Below are 15,614 nucleotides of genomic sequence, written 5' to 3'. Positions count from 1 at the left end.
GGTAGACAGCGAGGGTTTTACAGAGGGCACAAAACTCAGGCAAGGTACTTAAAACTCCCAATGCAATATTTAATAATCCTTAATGATTTCTTTATCTATTTTTCTTTCTTCCTTTGGTTCTTTCCTTCTCAAATAAATAAATAAAACCTTAAGATTTTTAAATCAATTTTGTGATTTGGTGGCAGGAATGGGGTTTTCACTTATCATTTGTTAATGTTTAGAATATCATATTTATTATTATTTAATGTATTTGTTTTAATCCCCTTAGTTGACATTTCTCAATGGCAAATTCCAGGTACACCTGTGGATCACATGGTGTTGTTTCTTCTTGTTTGCATAAACATACATAAACATAACTGTTCTTCCAAACCAAAAAAAAAAAAAAGGAACTCAGAAACAACTTGCACAATAAACATATGTGTAAAATTTAGTATGTGGGAATGACAGATACTTCCAAGATCATGGAAACAGATGCCAAATAAGAAACAGTGTAAGTTTGTACAGCTCAACGGTCTCGAATAGGAGAGGAATCGTAAATCAGACCTACTTGTTTTGTTGTTCTTCATTACTTTTAATTTTTCCTTTCAGTAGTTATGAATAACAAACAGATTGATTTAAGTCATTTTAACATTTGTACATGGTTCAGAGAGTGAGCAGTGATAGAAAGGTATCTTGCAGTAGGTAATATTTAAGATAACACAACCTGTTGCTTTTATGGGATTATATTGGTTCTCAGGTACTTCAAGTCCAGATTTGTAAATGTGTCAAGTTCAAATTGCAGAAGTAGGATAAGCATCCAAATTTAACTTTTTTTTTTCTTTTTTTTTTCCCCCACAGTATTTGACACCTTTAAAGCTTAATGCAATTATTATGAATATGCATATTAATTGTTGCTGGATATATAAGAGACATATTAGGACATACAGCTCTTTCACTACTGAATTAAAGGCCTCACAGTGATTTATGAGTAATGAGATTATAGCTGTCATGCTTTTGTCAAAAACTTGAATCCCTTCCAAGTAATATTTATATTATGAATATGATGCAATTATCTGTAGCAATATTATGACACCCACTTTTTTGGGTTTTGAGTATGGTCAAATTTAAAATACTGTTTGTGACTACTGGTGATATGCTTTTGTTTTGTTTGGGTTGTTTCTATTTTTCACAAGGCAAGGAACATTTTTTCTTACTTTTGCTAGTAATAGCGGCTGTACAGATTTCAAGGAATTGAGTTTGAAATGTGAAACTGTATGTGAGTGCCAATAATTGTATATCTAATATATATACACATAAGTCAATTAAATGCAAGGAACAAAAGACAGTTTAGAAGTACAAAAAAAACCTTTGGGCTGTATATGTTTCTATGGTGAAGATGCAGACATTTTATGGTGAAATTCCTCTGACAGTTCTATAACGTGTGCTGTAAATGCAAAGGCGGCCATGCTCTGTTGTTTGCAGTTGCAAAGTGTTGGTTCTTTGGCTTGGCAATATGACATTTTGCTCTCTGAATCTGTCTCTTCAAGAGCAGCTAAACCCCTCAGTTGCATTTGCATCCTCCAAATAACAGCCTTCTTACTGGGGCCTGGTCTTAGTGTGCCAAGGAGGACTTTGCTGATTGACCATCTTGGTTGTGAATTCTCTTGGTAAGATACCATGACTCACCTTGATGCATCCCTGCTGTGGAGAGATTTTACAAGGGTTCTGAGCAAATCCAAAGTGCTGAAATGCGCACACAAGAAATCTACTTGCATTGCTGGTTTAACATTCTGCAGTTTATCACAGGTCGTACTGATCTGTGTTCAAGAACTGAGACTGTAGTACAGGTAAATAATGAATCAGACAACTCCAAACATGAAAAGATTTATTTCCTGTAAGGTGCATCATGAATTTCCCTGCAGAGCTAGTCTAGAGTTCCTCAGAGTCTTTATAGGATATGACTGTGGTCACAGACTCCCACAGAAAAGTTTTACAGTATAGTGGTGAGCCTGGAATATGCTGGTCTTTTAATATTATACACACAATATCTTCAGCCAGCAGATGCTCCTGATGAGAATTCATACCTTCTTCTGAAGTCGTTGTAGAGATGCTAGCTCTGAGATGGAATATATTCCTGATTTCTGTAGATATTTATACTTATCAGTGGTTTGACAGACTGTTTGTTAGAACAGAAATTCTGACAAAGGTAAAGTTTACTGCCGCTAGAATAGAATAGTTCAGTTGGAAGAGACCTTCAAAGATCATCCAGTCCAACTGCCCGGCAACTTCAGGGCTAACCACTAGTTAAAGAATATTATCAAGGACGTTATTCCAAATGCTTCTTGAACACTGACAAGCATGGGGCACCAATTGCCTTGTTGGGAAGCCTGTTCCATTGCTTGACCACCCTCACAGTAAAGATTTTTTTCCTAATGTCCAGTCTGAACCTCCCCGGCATGGTTTTGTGCTGTTCCCGAGTGTGCTATCACCAGCCACAAGGGAGCAGAGACCAGCACCTCCCTCTGCACCTCCCCTCCTCAGGAAGGTGCAATGAGGTCAGCTCTGAGCCATGAGAGAGCAATGAGGTCACCACTGAGACTCCTCGTCTCCAGAATAGACAGTCCAAGTGTCCTCAGCCTCTCCTCACAGGACATGCCTTCCAGCCCTGTAACGAGCTTTGTTGCCCTCCCCTGGATGCTTTCAAGGATCTTAATGTCCTTTTTTTTAGATTGTGGAGCCCAGAACTCCTCACTATATTGCTGATGAGGCCACACCAACACTAGTATAGTGGTTGAATCACCCCTTTTGACCGCCTGGCTGTGCTGTGTTTAATGCACCCCAAAATGTCATTTGGCTGCCAGGGCACGCTGCTGGCTCATGTTGAGCCCACCATTGACCAGCATCCCCAGATCCCTTTCTGCTGAGCTGCTGCCCAGGCACTTGTCTCCCAGTCTGTGCCTGTGCCTGGCATTGCTCCGTCCCAGGTGCAGCACCTGGCATGTTCCTTCATGGAAATTCATGATGTTGTTGATCACTGTTTTCCTACATGGATTTCTACCTTCCCTGTTAGTTCAATATGAGACATTTAAAAATAAAGACAGAAATGCATGCTTAGCTTCATAGGTCTGCATTACCTCAGAGGAAGGAACTGGTGACATGAACTCCATTTTTGCCTATGCCACAAAGAGAACACAACATTGTTGGTCTCCTAAAAAGTCTGTGTAAGAGTGAATGACATACTTAAAGCAACATGACATCCTACAGAAGACTAAAGTGACAACTTTCCTAGAGTAAGAAATTAGATGATCACTGGACACCTTGTACTCATCTCTGATGTCACTTTTCCTTGAAGTGTACCAAAACTTCTAGTATATTGGAATGTCTGGTATGCCAAAAACCACCCCTAGATAAACAGTAGCTTTATAAAGTGTCATGTTAAAAAGCAGACCGAATTTTACACAGATTTGCAATAGTTCGTAGCTTTCTCTATCATGCAGAAATTAATGCTGCTATCTAGAAAGGGATTCCCCTTTGATACTGAGATTGCACAGCAACCTGTTCTTGAAAAGATAATCTTTGCAAAACTGTGCATTGACTGAGAAAGGTGAATTATAGAAGAAGACAAATACTATTTTTTTCAACTTGTCTTTGTTTTAATGAAAACTCATTTTAAGCTGAGACCTGGGTCATTTCACAGATTCCTGTCACCTACCTGTGGGGATTATGTTAGGAGCTCAGTTACCTTGCAGCAAATGAAGGAAGATGGACTTATTCAGAAGATGGCCCCTGGGTGGCCTGAGTCACTTTCTAGAGCTGCCTTCTTTCATGGTCTATAGGTGTAACCAGTGACAACTATGCTCTTACCCAAGGAGTCCCAGATGGGTGCTGGAAGCCAGAGGGTTGAAATTCAGCCATAGACCTCATCCTAGCTTCATCATGTAGCTCCTGGAGAAAGAAACTATTATTGTTTTTTCCCCAATGTGGACTGCATTTACATAAATTTATTCTGATTTTTCTTGTTGCTGGAATAGCATACTCCCTTTTCTGTCAAATTCCACACTCCTCCTTCCTGCAAAACCCATTCTTCATCTCTGTGTCATATTTCTCCTTGGCGGATCCACTTTCACAAGGATCAGACTAGAAAGATACCAGCAAAGAAGCAGATAGAGATAAGCAATGTGATTATTTTTTTTTCCATAGTCACAGGATTTCTTCTGTGGCCATGTCTTGAGCTCTGTACGCCTGATGCTCCCAAATTCTTAAAATAGCATTCAGTGAAGCAATGTGGCACACCAAAATTGTTTGTTACACAGAATAATGCATTAGTTAAGTCTTCTGCAGGTCTGGAATTTGTTCCATTTAGTCCAAAATAAATTATAACCTTGTCCATACTTTCTACACATTTGCAGAGCATGTTTGCATGTACATTCCAATAGCTTTATAAATAATTATGTTCCGTGTGTGATAGAAAATTTCCAAGGGAAGCATCAGGATCATTATTGAAAAAGTCTTGGAAAGGATTAAGAATAAATTAATTGGGTCCGATTTACAAATATTTAGTTATATTTTTGTAAGCTCTGTGGAGGCATAGGGAGTATGCTAGGTATGTCTAGCACTGCAAATACAGAGTGCTTTCACTGTATTATTTTTGCCACTTAGTGGTGAGAGGCTACATTAAAATGATTTAGTAAAATTTAGAAACTTGCAGAATCTCAGTTAATGAGATCTCTGTTCATTATTTTTGGACCCGGCTCAGTTTACTATATGATGTGCCTGTATCCTGAAACTATGATCTAACTATTGAAGTTGCTGGGTATCAATTTCAATTTGGCCTTCTTTTTTATTATTTTTCAGGAAGATGAACTCTGAATAAGTATATCTTTGCTTAATCTCTTTGCTATCCTAATCTCTACACCTATATCAGAATATCTTAACTGTATCTACCCTAGTATTCTAATGACTGTTTTCTCTGCAATAGACACCCATCCTTTTTTTTTATTTATGATTTTGCACTTGCAAATATAATTATTACTATAATTAATCTTAGTAGTGACTAATTGTATTTACAGATCTTGCAGGAAGACTCAAAAAAGCTCTACAAGTCATTTTCTTTTCCCCTTGAAGTTGTGCCACAACTTCAAAGAGAGAAAGAAAATAGGATTTTATGCATTTGGAGTAGCTAATACCACAGTATTGGATTAGGATAGAAGCTAGTGAGGATATCTGAAGAATATGGAGGGAGCTTCTTTCTTTGAATATGCATTAGATCACTGATCTCTTAGTTATTCGTTTCTATTTCTGTCAACTGTAATACCTTTATATTTTACATTTTTCTCCATTTTGAAATTATTCATCTAGTAGGCCTCTGTTGCAAAATGTGGGCAGGGCTGAAAACAGACAACTGTATATTAACCACTATGCTCTACTTCAAAAGATGTCAAGACGTTGGAGTAAATTGCAAAAGTAGTAGGTCCAGCTGTGTTATGAAAACCCAGATCTTCACAAATATTATTAATTCTGTAATATTTTCACAACACTGATTAATTTATTGCAAAAGGAAGGAATGTGATATTTTACTAGCATTTACTCAAAGCAGCATGATTTTTTTATGGCAACATTTTGAGTATAGTAAGTAACAGTCTTCTGTCATGCTTTTCAACAGCCTAGCACTGGCTTTGCACCAAAGAGAGTTTTAAAATTACACCATGTATGTCATACTTACATGTCTAACTTTGTCTCTTCCTGCTATGTTACACTGCACATGTTCAAGAGCAGCTGGGGTATGAAATCTGGCACTGACACCACAGAAGGGTGAGCCAGACTCCATGTACAATAGAAATCAGTGTCTGGTCAATTTATATGCAGCTTCTAAGAGGCACAATTGACCTGTTAATTTTACCCAAACTTAGAGATACTTTGGGGTACAAAGCCTGCCTTGGGGAGTGGGAGAGACTAGTATAATGTAGTAAAGTAGAGTAGAGTAGGGTAGGGTAGGGAAGGGTAGAGTTGAGTTGAGTTGAGTAGAGCAGAGCAGAGCAGAGCAGAGTAGAGTAGAGCAGAGTAAAGTACAATATAGTAGTTCTGCTGTACTCTGGAGTTTGAAAACCTTCTGCAGATTAAACCCTGCTTTCTGAATACTTCATGTCAAAAGCAACCAGTAACCAGATTTGAGTATTGAATATAGATAAATAAATAGCACCAAAGTGTTTCAGTGAAAATCTGTTCAGCTGTGCATAATGTACCAGTAGGTTTACTTTAAACCAGCTCCAATTAACGTGTAGTAGTTACACTGAACAGATGAAAATCTCTAATGAGGCCACTAAAATACACAGCAGAACTATTCTCCAGAACCTTATGAAAACATGTAGGAAATATAAGAATGTGATTCTCTCCTATTCCTTGCTCTAGTGAATTTGGTGATGATGTAACAAGGTTTTTCTTGTTGTTTTTTTGCTTTGGTTTGGTTTGGTTTTGTTTTGTGTGTGTTGGTATTTCCCCCCTCTCCCCCCCCCCCAAAAAAAAAAAAAAAAAAAGGCAGGAATATTTTTAATGGGAGACCAGCAATCAGTTTACCAAAAAGTGAGCAAATAGGTTTTTGGTTTTTCTGAATTTGGGGGTTTTGTTTACGCTTCCCATGAAAGGAACATGGTGGTTAGGCACCTTCCAAATTACCAAGCCAGCTCTAAACTTTACAGCCATTGAGTACCATATCATTCTGTATTGTATTGAGTTGCATGTGTCACTATGGTTGTGTATGGCTCTAGAGCCCTTCTAAGAAAGCAGTAGCCATCATATAAAACTATCTATACAGGACATGGTTTTATTCAACTCGTTCTCTGAAGACAGAATATTTTAAAAACTTGGATTTTCTATTAGCTCTTCGTAATATATCAGGAAATCGTTAGCTGTTCCCAGCAATGATGAAAACATATCCATTAAGTTAACAGAAACTAAAAACAGACACTTCCCTAAAACAAACAAACAAAAAAAAAGAAAGGAAAAGAAGGAAGGAAGGAAGGAAGGAAGGAAGGAAGGAAGGAAGGAAGGAAGGAAGGAAGGAAGGAAGGAAGGAAGGAAGGAAGGAAGGAAGGAAGGAAGGAAGGAAGGAAGGAAGAGAAGGAAAGAAAGAAGGAAAGAAAGAAGGAAGGAAAGAGAAAGAAAAGGAAAGAAGGAAAGAAGGAAAGAGAAGGAAAAAGAGAGAGAGAAAGAAAGAAACAAAGAAAGAAAAAGAAAGAAAGAAAGAAAGAAAGAAAGAAAGAAAGAAAGAAAGAAAGAAAGAAAAAGAAAGAAAAAGAAAGAAAGGAAGAAGGAAAGAAAAAGAAAACATTCATATAAACCTCAAGCAAACCATATCAGTGATACAGAAAACACATCAAGAGCTCATGAATATCTTGTCAACACCAGAAAAACCACATCAAGCATGTGATGCATAGCCCGAGAGATGTCAGACAAGGGGCAGGGTTTTTCTGTGCCACAATTATATGGTGTCAAAGTAGACATCCAGGGCTCACTATTGAGACTGAGAAGTTTAGTCATGCAAAGTACATACTTATGAATTCCTTTAAGGTAATGCTTTAAAACCCCCCTCACAATATTTATTTATCTTAATGTTCTGGAATGCTCTTAATGACTACTGATAAGAAAAATACATATTTCAGAGAACAAATACAACAGAAATAGTGATTATTTTTAAACACATTTACTACTGGGAGATAATTCAGGAAAGAACTTAAATGGATTACCCACATGCAAGCCTATTATCTGTAAGATAACGTTATCAGTGCTTCACATTGTAAGTTAACACCATAAAGCCTATGAATCATTTAAGACTGGAGTCTAAAGCTCTTTAGTAGAGAAAAGAGATGTATTGCTGCAGCATTAGGTCCTGTTCTCACAGGAGACTTTAGGGAACTGTACCTAAAAGGAGTGCTTTCTGTGCTTACGCCACAAATACTATTACCAAATCTTTGGCCTACTGGAATCTAGTATGGTGGCTGCCATCTTCATACAAGCTATCCAGCAGGATTTGCCTTGAGATTTCTGCCACAATTTTTAAAGAAAATCTTAATAACAGCTGGTGTGCTGAAGCCCCTGCTTTCAAATACTGCTTTCTCATTTCCTTGTGCACTACTGTCTGTCTACTTCCTTAGAATATAAAGAGGGACAGTCTTTTCACCCTGTATTTGCATTGTGCTTGCCACAGGGACACAAAGTTTTGGGCAATAAATGCTCTTTTTATCTTTATTCTTTCTCATTGTTTTTGCTTTTACTTATTAAAACGATTATTATCAAGTAGAAATGGCTACATTTTGATTTATTCCTACACAGAAAGGACTGGAAGACAAATCTTCCATCTGTTCCATCAACAGAGCCCAAATATAGCTGCCGTGGTAGTCCATTATCGATTAGAGAAATGCCAGCTCTATTTGCTAAAATACCCAAAGGCTCCTCTAATGCAGGACTTTTCAGCTTAGCTGGTGCCCTAGCAACTCTCTTAGTTTTTCCATTAAATTGTTTATGCACACTCTTAGGGATGGCTGTAAAGCTCTTGCTACATATGCGTGACTACATTTGCTATCCTGCTATTCCCAATTAACAAAAATAGAAGCATTATAAATGTCAAATCAATTCTGAACATTCCTCTACTTCATGAAGAGTTGGTCATTAATGGGGGACAAGTAATCATGTGAAAGAGTGGGCTTGGTAGGCTTAAACATGAGCTGAAACCCTGGGAAACAGCTATGCCTGGGTTTGCCAGGTGACAAGCCCTGGAGGCTGCTTGCTTGACAAAATGAGACACAGTTGGGGTGGTGTAGGGCTAATCCTGTGCTCGTCAGCACCTAGACAATGTTACTTTGACATGATACCTGGATCATATAGACCTTTTGTCAGTGCTGGACAGGCAAAATGAAAAGGCAAGAGGACAACTGGAGAACAGGTTGCCTACTTTGCGGTGGGCAAGTGAAGAAGCAAACCAGAGCAAGGGCAGCTGAAGCAGCAAGGGAAAGTGTAGGCAAGGGAAAGAATTGTTCCTTCTCACTGGGCTTAAAATTCCAGTTTGGTTTTAGCAACCACAGGGATTTACTGCCCTTTCAGTTGGTGTGATGAAGCCCAGCGGGTGTCCTCTGGTGACCCACTTTTGGGTCATGCCCCAATGCTTGTAAGCTTTTGGTCTGTCAGATCTCTGAAATAGGAAGTTTATTCTGATGTGGTTCTTGCATGTTTTAGGAGATGTTTTGGAGGGAGGTTTGATGTAGGTCATGGAGCACTGATGTGGTTTGTCTGTGTTTTTCCATCTGTTTTTGTTCAGGGAGGGACCTAGTTTGAGTTCTTTTCACCACAAGGCAAGTTCCTCATTTCACAGATTTTTGCATGATCCCCTTGCATTTTAGGAATGTCTAAAAGCCAAGCTTGACAAAACGTAGGAAGTGTCTGATCCTGAAGAGCTGTTGGAAAATTCTCGCCCAAGATTGCATGCCACCACCAGCAGCATTGGCACAACAGTGGCTACTTTTCAGAAGTCATTGTGTAACCAAAATTTTCCTTGGGTTTTCAGAAATGCCTTAGCATTTGACATGTTTCAGTATATTTGAAATTCCTGTTGGTTGCTTTTTGGACACCAATGAAGATTCAGTGTAAGAGGGGGACCTGCACCATTAACTTACAGCAGTCATAGCTGGGCAGCTGGGTGCTGGGTGGACAGAAGTGCACACCATTTCCTTCTGGAAGAGGTAGATACCCTCTGGAAGTAGACTGTCTTGTTGTATACAGAACTGGGGGAACACTGAAAGGAGGTTGTATGGGTCCTCTAAATATACAGAAAATGCATCTGTCTCTTTCCAGTTACTGAATAAAGAGATTGAGCATCTAGACTCAGTCTAGCTCCTGACAGCGTCTTGAAAATATGATCTTAGTTGATGAAAGGGCAATTGAACTTTCTATCAGTTTCCTTCAGTTTAAGATTCATTGACCTGTGCAGAAGAAGCATTTAAAAGTATTCTTTTTAATTTTTTTTTCTCCTAGTTTTCCCTCTTCTATTTGTGTTCCCGAGTGAAAAAGCACAGTTCACGTTAACTTAGAAATGTTCACATTAATGTAAAATATGGCACAAAAGTAACTTCTGGTATATTAACAGAAAATCCATCCATCAGGTTCGCCTAAGAGATGAAGTCTACAAACTGGTGTGTCCAGTAATGACAGAAATAGCAGAAAAAAATAAAGTTAGAAAGTAGAGACAACAAGATTTTCTTCACTTTTGGCACATCAGCTGCTCTCCTTATAGCAGGGCTGCAAAACTGTGAGAGGAGGTAGGTTGGGTAGTATGTGGTGGCAGAGGGAAGGCATGACATAACTAATAATTATCTCATTTCCTTGGTAGATGACTTAAGAACTCATGACTTGGGCTTTCCATGATGAACCAATCAGCATGTAGTGCATTTCCTAAAGATATCTGTAGGTACACACAGTGATGTGATGTTATCCTTGTCTTTGTTTCTTATTTCCACTAGTACCCGTGTATACAAACACATTGCCCACTGCTTGGGTCAGAAGACCATTTGACTGACCTATGGCTAACCCTGGCTGTGGTAGATCTCACATAATTTGGCTGATAGCAGAGTGAAGAGCTGGAGAAGAAAGGCAAAAGATCTAATGGTAGTTGGCCAACCAGATCAAAAGGTCATTCACTTTCTTTCTTGTAGGGTATTTCAGGGACAAGGAACAATGACTGTACCAAGAAGTAATATTAGCAGATAGCCATGGACTTTCTTTTCCATGGTCTGGAAGTCATAAAATCAAGTTGGAACTATGTTACAGCTTAGGGTGTTTGGGGATGGAGGGCTGAGCAAGGTAACTGAGGAAAGCTGTTTGATCCATGTGGATAAGAAGTATAATGTGGTGTGGTGTGTCAGGGACAACATACAGCTTAGGTTAGATGGTGTAAGTTTAAGACTAACTTTGTCTAACCTAACTAACTAACCTTTGCTATGTACCAGGTTCATGCAGCACAAAAAAATAACTAAGTCCCTAAATACCAAAATAATCCACAAGAATCATGGCCATTCTGTCATGCTTGTGCAGAAGGCTTTTGGCCCATCTGTAGTGTCAGCAGTCTTGAAGAACATGTAGACTTGCAACACAAAACGAAAAGACATAAATGACAGCCTTGAGGTTTTGCCCTTAACTGCTGTAGTAAACCACCAAAGGGACAACGTTTGCTTCCTGAGCCAGACTGGTCTGCGCTAAGCTATGCTCACCTGACTGTCAGTGTAGGATACTGGCACAGTATCAGTAAATAGAAAGCAGTACTCAGAAGCCATTTACCAGGCTGAAGAATCAGTACAATCTGTGACAGGAAAGAATGTCTTGGCAACCATACTTGAACAATGTTTCAAGAGCAAAACTGAGACCAATCATGATTCCAAATACTGACCGTTTTTTGAAAACAAGTGAAATTTATTACAAATGATTTTGTGCTGATCCCTCTTATGCAAGATGATGTTTAAAATTGAATATTAAAAAAAAAACACACCTAAAAACTCACTTATGAAAAAACAACCAACCTGAGAAAAAGGCGTTTTCAGATTTTGTTAACCACTGCCTTAGAAGTGTTCTTGTCATGACAGAGTGTAATTGCTACTATAGGCAATGGTACCAAAGTCTTTATTTCACTGACTATTTTTGAAAGAAGTAGGGAACTACATTTAACAAATTTTTTTTTCTTCCCAACTCACACATTTTCTACGCAGTCTGGGAAAAAAAAAAAAACACACATCAAGAGATGATATATACAAAGATAGTACTGTTGGTTCAAGAGGTACCAAATCACAATCTGTCAAAAGGAGGCAGAAAATACTACTGTCTTCCTCTGCTCTTACACTTTTTCCTATTTATCTGCACTGAATAGTTGGAGAAGGATATTGGCTATATGGACCTTTGGTCTGACTCATGAGTCGTCTTATGTTCTGTCTCAGTTCTGGTATGGGAAGTATAGTAGTAAGAGGCATGATGTAAGATATTGCTGCTTTACTTTTCACAAAATCAAATACTGATGGCACTTATACCTTTTCAAGAATACAGAAACATTGGACTTTTCTAACCTTAGATAAATATAAAATGTGTATCACATGAAAACCATCCTGTCATCAAAGCCAATATAACGTTCACAGGCTGAAATAACGGTGAAGCGATAACTCCTTAACAGTAGAAGATGGTTATATCTGACCACAATAAATGGTCTTTTCTTTTGTAAAACAGACCAAAATGAAAGATATTTATTAATTACCCAATAATCCTATGAGGCAGGTGGTATTTCCTACCAGCATCTGACAATAGCAGGGACACACAGCTGGCATGGCCCTATTTATTGATTTGAGCTAAAATATGAAAAAAAGGCACGTATGAATGAATTTTAGTTTTCTGTACTGTGACAGTTTCATCTTTTTTATCATACAATCTTCATCTAGCTTAGGAGGATTTTTAGCCTGGGTTTTGTAGCAGACTTTCCTCCTTTAAAGAACCCCAGCTAATGCTATATTTCCCTAACTTAGTAAGATCAAAAACACTTAGTGTACATAGTTTTTGAGTCCACACACTGTTTTTGTCATTATTCATACGCTATTTCTGTGCAAGCAGGATGCAAAGGTCTCAGTCACTCATATGCATCAGTCCATTTGTTCAAAGCCCATAAAAGAGAAACACAAAAACTGAAACTGCCCTTCCTTGAAAACCTACAGCCATTTTCTGTGGAGTTCCTTGAACAGAAGGAAAGTCTGGATAAAACCAGATACAACCATTAGGTATGGTGAGCAGCTGTAGGATCACAAACTTCAACTGTGTTGAAGTGTGTAAACCTCCAATGGTTAAATATATGCATTTGCAGTGATTGTAAGTTCCCAGAATGTTGCAGGTATTTCCATAATTCACAATTCAATCCTGAAAGGATAAATTAAATACCTTATAGAAATGGTATTATTTTCAGTTACATTCTGAGGTCTTCATGCTCAGAGACAAACTCTTCATGAGGGACAATGCTTTAAGAAATGCAAACCCTCAGACATTTCCAAGCTGATACTGTGTGTGCTCCATAGCTCTACATTTCCATCTGTTTGGGCTGGCCAAGGCAAACATACAGTATCTTGAATAAGTTTCTGCTTCCTCCAACAGCATGTAATGGGTAAATCAAATTCAAGCTAGTGGGAATTTAACTACATTTGAGGTACTACTCCAGCTAGGATTTGTTTATGACTGATTATGTTGCACACGTCAAGATCACTGCTAATCTTTGGCATGAGGAACTGATTAAAAGGGATTTTTATATTTTTTTACAACAATTATATTTTCTTTAAAATCTTCCTACAAACAATCTGTTGGCATCACAAGATGTTTTCAAATCATTGATGGAAGTTGGACATAAGCAAACATTTTGACTGAGAAGATGACAGAAATTTTCCTAAGTAAGATGACATTAAGATAATTATATGCAATCTTTTTTTCCAATTTGTAAGAAGGATAGGTAATGTCCTGTCAAAACACTCACCCATACACTCTTTGCACTTTTCTGAAAAGATGATCATACTTATATTTGCTCTTACAGATGCTGAGTATATTTCAAAAGCAATAAATAAATAAATAAATAAATAAATTTAAGAAGAAAATTGGCAATGCTTCTTCTGCTGCCTATTTTCTGAGTGGATTCATAAGAACCACTCATCATAAGATGGAAGCAAGTGTGTTATGGCAGCCTTGCTTTCCCTGCCCCTTGGTCACCTTCGGAGCCATCATTTTACAGCTCACAGATAGAGCCTGGCCCAAGAGTCAGGGACACTTTTGTGAGCCACTATGCCACTCACATTACAAAGATTTAATACTGGTGGATGAAAGCTCTCAGTGTATCTCAGGGTTAGGCTTTTGTATTACTTTGGTGTAACAGAAAAGAGAGAATCTATGGTTTGAACCTGACAGTGAGAAAGGGAATGAGAGAACAGTGATGTCTTTTTGTGGGTGTAGGAACACAGAGATGTCCTGACAGCTCAGACATATGGGCAAGAAAAGCCCTAAATAGTTCCTATCACTTTTCAGCAGATTCTTGCCATTAAAAATGAATTATTTTGAAGTGAAATTCTAAGTGAAATTTGCTGTCATTATCTCTGCCCTTGGGGTTTTTGACCATCTTTGTTGGCTTTCTCTAAGACACCTGCTGTAGTCTGAATGAACTGATAACAGGTCTGTCCCAGACTTGCTTGGGAGACTGTGCCACAGCATGTATTAAGTCTAATGCTTCTGCTACTGCAAGTTTTTTCACTAAAGCAAATTATCACCACCAAACTACAAGGTTCATCGGAATATGAGTGTGAATATTGCTATATACATGCATATTCATTTCTAATTTCAATTTTAAGGGATGGCCTTTATAGAATTTTCTCCATCTCCAATATGATAGGTAGAAATTCTCTTCTCTGAAAAAAAAAAAAAAAAAAGATTTGATACCACAGCTCAAATTTGTTCACTTGCCTTTCTTTTACCATTTTATTTCGGCTAAGGAAACAAACAAATGAACAACAACAACAAAACATAGAATCATAATATCCCAAGTTGGAAGGGACTGGTATCAAAACACTTCTTAAATTCAGGCATACTTGGTGCCGTGACCACTTGGGGAGCCTGTTCCAATGCCAAACTACCCTCTGGGTGCAGACCCTTTCCCTAACACCCATCCTGACCCTCCCCTGTCCCAGCCCCATGCCGTTCCCTCGGGTCCTGTCGCTGTCCCCAGAGAGCAGAGCTCAGCGCCTGCCCCTCCGCTCCCCTCGTGAGGGAGCTGCAGGCCGCCATGAGGCCTCCCCTCAGCCTGCTCTGCTCGGGGCTGAGCAAACCAAAGGACTTCAGCCACTCCTCATATGTCTTGCCCTCTAGACCCTTCACCCTCTTTGTTGCCCTCCTGCAGAGTGTAACACTGTCTAATAGTTTTATGTCCCTTTATACTGTGACACCCCAAACTACACTGGGTACTGGAGGTGAGGCCGCACAAGCACAGATCAGAGCAAGATGATCACTCCCCTTGACCAGCTATCAGTGCTGTGCCAGAAGTACCCCAGGACATGGTTGGCCCTTTTGACTGCCAGAGCACACTGTTGACTCATGTTCAACTTGGCATTGACCAGAACCCTCAGATCACTTTCTGTGGGCTTCTCTCCAGCCTCTTGTCCCCCAGTCTGTATGTATAGCCAGGGTTGCCCCTGTCGTAGTTGAATCTGGAAGTTTCTCTTGTTAAACTTCATATCGCTGGTGATTGCCCTGTCCTCTAGTTTTTCAGTATCTCTGTGCAAGGCATCTCTACCTTTGAGGCAGTCAACAGTTCCTCCTAATTTAGAATCTGCAAACTTTCTTATATGCATTCAAGTCCTAAAAGAAAAGTCTTAAAAAAATAAAATTACTTCATTAAGAAACTAAAGAAATTTTAAAAGTATTCAAGTACTTAAATATGGAGTAATTTTTTCTTTGCAAAATTTTTGAAATATTTTATTTGACATAACATGAACTTAATTTACCATTTTTGTTTGTCAAATACTTGACACTGATGTCTTTTCATTTTGGTTTTACTCCAGAAATTACTTTTGTTTATATTTAATTCCAAG

General features: G+C 38.6%; 1 long non-coding RNA gene across 1 annotated transcript in view; it reads left to right on the top strand.

Moving 5' to 3' along the window:
* LOC310897268 overlaps positions 1–15,614 on the top strand; it is a 54,288-nt gene continuing 38,674 nt past the window's right edge. Inside the window, exon 1 of the long non-coding RNA XR_014582173.1 lies at positions 1–44. This is a non-coding gene — a long non-coding RNA (uncharacterized lncRNA). The remainder of the gene's footprint in view (positions 45–15,614) is intronic.

This window comes from Anser anser, assembly GCF_964211835.1.
Source record: "Anser anser genome assembly, chromosome: 3".
Taxonomy (NCBI): Eukaryota; Metazoa; Chordata; class Aves; order Anseriformes; family Anatidae; genus Anser; species Anser anser.
Note: the sequence above shows the minus strand (reverse complement) of the source record. Positions and strands in the feature narration are given on the sequence as shown.